Consider the following 4,402-nt stretch of genomic DNA (forward strand, 5'->3'; position numbering starts at 1 on the left):
TGCACTCCTTAATCCCCATCCCCCGTTTCCCCCACCCCCCCCACCTCCCTGCTTACCTGTTTCTTAAAAACGTTCAAAATGACTCTACAGTTTCATAACTTTCTCAACTTGTCAAAGTACCTAAACCTGATATTACGGCCAGTAACCTGAATGAGGCGAGATGACCATCTCCATCGGAGACATGGGGTAGCTGAAGGAGAGCCAGGAGGAGGGTGTCTCCTGAGTCCCATAGTGGCTATATGGGGCCTGCCAATGGCATAGAGGGGGTCCAGGCTTCCCACCCTAGATTCTAGATGGGAATCTCTCTATTCCTTCCGTTCTGTCTCCTGGGAAGACAGTGTTTCTTGCTCTGTTTTTCTCCTCTCCCTTACCCTATCCCGCCCCCCATTCTCTGAGACCATGGTTAATAAATAACATAGCTCCCATCTGTACTTCATACGTTTGTGGGGGGGGGGGTGTTGCACTGGGTCTCACATACTGTGAAATGGATTCCTGACTCTCTTTGGCTGGTGAGGGAGGACCATGGGATTCACCAGCATCTCTGGTAATTCTGTGTTGTGCATGGAAAAGCCTGTTGTGAGGAATTTTTTGTTTTGTTTTTTTAAAGCCAATGTACATTCTTCTGGCTTCTATTTAAATCGATGATTCCTTTCATATTTTCTTTCCCTGTTTTCACTTTCCCTGCGTTTCACAAATAATTATCCATAATCATGTATGTTCGAATGTAGACTGCTATCAAGGACCAGCCTTTTCTTCTCTGGGGTGTAACCCAAAATTATACAGAGTTCCAGATTGTTGGAGCAAGAAGGACCCATAGATAGGATCAAGATTTGCTTTCGACTTGGGGGCTTGGTCTCTGACAGTGGTAATGCAAGGGTAGCAATGATCTATTTTCAGTTTTAAAAAGGGGAATATTTACCAGTCATAAGTTGTACAGGCTATAAAAATGTAATTTTCAGCTCTCGGCAATAATCATATCAACTTAGTGCGTTAACACTGGTTGTCTCAAGGGAAAAAGAAAAACCTGTCACCTAATGAAGGGGATTTGGCAGTCCAAAATTTTCCCAGCATGAGCCCGACGTGGGGGGGGAAGTAATAGATGTACTCTTTTGTGTTCAAAAGGTAAGAGGCTCCTCATCACAACTTACTCCAGCTCCAAATGCCCAGAGCGCTTGAGGCAAGGTTAGAAGTCAGGAGTCCTGACTTCTACCCAAGTGCTTCTCAAGGCAAAACAGAACGCTGATTTGCTTTTCCATTCGACAAACGTTTACTGAGTGCCTGTGTTGAGTCAGATAGGTACACTTGGAAAGACAGAACAGATACAGGGCCAAGGAGGAAGATGGCTGTGCCACTCTGTAGATAGTGACTAACAGGCAACACCGCAGGTGTTATGTGCAATGCTCGAGTAGACAGAAGGGCCGAGGAACCCCCAACCCCCACAATTTCTGCTTTTATTGACTATTTCAGGTCTGTTATACTTACAAAATGTGCCTATTTCATAACTGTTTGTGTCTCTCTTGTTTTGCTTTTAACGTAGGGTGTTAAATTCCTCTCTGACAGTCAGCTCTTTTCCTACGTTTAAACCTCTTCCACAGTAGTTCTGTCTCCCCTGGCTTGGCGAATAGTCAGGAAATGCTTCCTTGATAGTAATGGTAGGCAGTTTGTTCCTCTTCCTCGTAGATGATGACCATCTCTCATGAATCCCCGTCCAGTTTCATTCTGTGTGTGTCTGTCTTCACGTCTCCAGCTTGTGATCCTTATTAATTTTAGACAAGGTCTTAAAGTTGTGGAGCATTCCCTCCAAATTTAATTAGCATGTTCTCAGTTCACTTATCTAAGTGATAATAAAGTGTACAATAGAACTCCACCGGGGGCTGACCCTCGTTTGCTGCCATGGTCCCTGCTCACCAGGTGGCTTTGAAGGAGGCTCAACTCGTCCAAATCCTCTCTAGAAAGTTTTCCTAAAATCGGGGATAGCAAATAATGTTATTGTTAATTCAAGTTTAATCTTTATTGCAGATAATATGTTAGTTTTAGTCATATTCATGATAAGATAGAGTTGTCTTTTTATGGAATCAATGTTCTTACTGGGAAAAAACCAAGAGTAAACGTTACCGCTACATTAACTAAACCAACAGAATTTCATTTTTGTTTTGTTGACAGAGAAAAATTTGTAAATTATTGTATTTTCTGTGCTTCAAGAGCAGAGAATCTAACGACTTCTTTAACACAAAAGTTATATTGTTTTGGCTTACTGCCATGACCATTTAAAAAATTTTTAAGTTTATTTATTTTGAGAGAGAGAGAGAGAGAAAGAGAGAGAGAACGAGCTGGGTAAGGGCAGAGAGAAGAGAGAGAATTCCAAGCAGGCTCTGCGCTGTCGAATTCACGAACCATGATATCATGACCTAAATAAGCTGAGATCAAGAGTCGGAAGCTTAACCCACCGAGCCACCCAGGTGCCCCTGCTACCATGACCATTTAAAGGGAAAGAGACAGGAACGATAGAAAAGGTAAGAGAAGGGCTGAGTCAGTGCAATGAAAACTATTTTGCTGTGGCTGCTCTGTACCCCAGCTGTCCCTAAGAGCTTAACTTGCTTCCGTTTGAGACTGACATTAGTTCAGGAACAGCTGAGAGCCAGGGAGGGGAGGAACTGGAAGAATCTTACTCACAGACCACCAGGGATAGGGGCAGCTCTCCAAGAAAGCCAAAGTCATGTCCAATTTCTATCCTTAGAAATTGCCCGTTTCCTTTATATCATACACACCATTTCTTCCTTTGTCAGGCCTTATTATTGTTGTACTTGTGTCTTACACGAGTATCATTAGGAAAGCTGGCTTAGCAAATGTTAGCATAAACTACATTGATAATCTCATCTAGAACTTATTTAAAAAATCTGAGCGACATCAAGTTTTCCAATTACTAAGACGTATATCTATTACAACACATATTATGATGGTAAATACTCCATCACAATATATTAATAATAATGTAAGTATAATAGTAATTATATGTAATATATATTATCATATAACTGTAAATAATAAATATTATACTATATATGCGTGTTGTACTGAGGAGCTATCTAATTTACATTTCATAGAAGCTAATTATTCTAACGAATTATATTTCCCTCTATTTTACTAACTACGGTGTCTTTGATGATGATAAATAGAATGATAAATAGAAACATTTTTTGATGAGTATTTTGGTAATTTGATACATTGGTCTGTAATTTATTATGTGGCCAGTAGTAAATATCATACAAAGGAAAACTCTGGAACTATTTGCCCGCCTCTGAGGATTAACAAAGCTGAGTATTATTATATATGAGAAGGAATCATGGGGGACTCATGCAGTTGGATACGGGATCTGTGCAATTGCCCTTGATTAATGGTAGGAAAGAGATCTTAACAAACTCGTGACTAACTTGCCCAAGTTTTCTGGAGAAGGTTGACAGTGAGCCCAGCACAGAAAAGGATCCTTTGAAGCACGGAAGCTTGGAATGGACAGGGGCAGGTTTGGGGAAATCTAAGTAAAACACAGATTGAAGACACGCTGATCTTACCTAAGTAGTTCCGGAAATCCCAGGATGTCTGGAGTCAATATGCATTCAGAAAAGGACAAACAACTAAGTGGGTCCGTTCAATAAAAAAAGAGAATGAATGCTGAAAAAAATGCATCACAGCCAACAGTACACCTGCCAGCAACTCCGCTTCTAGCTTCTTCTCTCTCTGCTCACCCTCCCTCGCAAGCTTCCTTTTTGCGAACTCTTGAATGGGATTAGGCACAACTGAGAAGGGCAAATATTAGAACTCGTTAACGACAGAGGCAAATGCTTGGTCCTGAGTCACCTGGTCTCAGGGCCTATTTTTGGCTCTCTGGGCCTGGCTAACTCAGCCCTCAGGCCTCCCCTTCCGCTTCCGCTTCTCGCATGTTCTTAGCTGCTCCTTCACTGAAACGCTAATGACTTCAGAGCTTTGATCTCCAGACAAGACTATGTGACATTTCACTCGGATGGCTTTCAGTCATTGTAGACTCCACACGCCGAGTCTGCCCTCCTCAGTCCTGACCTCGCTTCCTCTTCCAGAGACCTTTTTTCCCGTTTCCGTTTCTATTCACGGTGACGTCATGCTTCCAGCCACGTCATGCTTCCATGTTGCTCATTCTGGTATCTGGTCAATTTCCAAGTTCTGTCAGCCTTTCCTTAAAAAGCGTTCTTTTCTTCCTTTTCTTTCCATTTGTACTGTTAACCCCCTGTGCCTGGGTTACGCTTTAGCCTCTTAACGGTTCTCTCTACAAGCTCACCTGCTCCATTTGGCCTGACATACTAATGCCACGATTCTATTTTTTAAACATTTAAAAAAATCATGTTGAAAAATTTCCAGAGACTTTGTTTTG

The 4,402-nt window shown here is 41.9% G+C and overlaps 1 long non-coding RNA gene across 1 annotated transcript; it reads right to left on the bottom strand.

The window, feature by feature from the left end:
- Positions 1-1,243: 1,243 nt before the first annotated feature.
- Positions 1,244-4,066, bottom strand: LOC125938084 (uncharacterized). Its single transcript, XR_007462604.1, has 2 exons — positions 3,570-4,066; positions 1,244-1,961 (listed from the first exon to the last, which is right to left on the bottom strand). It is a non-coding gene; the product is annotated as an uncharacterized LOC125938084 (long non-coding RNA).
- Positions 4,067-4,402: the final 336 nt, after the last annotated feature.

This window comes from Panthera uncia (genome assembly GCF_023721935.1).
Source record: "Panthera uncia isolate 11264 chromosome B2 unlocalized genomic scaffold, Puncia_PCG_1.0 HiC_scaffold_24, whole genome shotgun sequence".
NCBI lineage: Eukaryota > Metazoa > Chordata > Mammalia > Carnivora > Felidae > Panthera > Panthera uncia.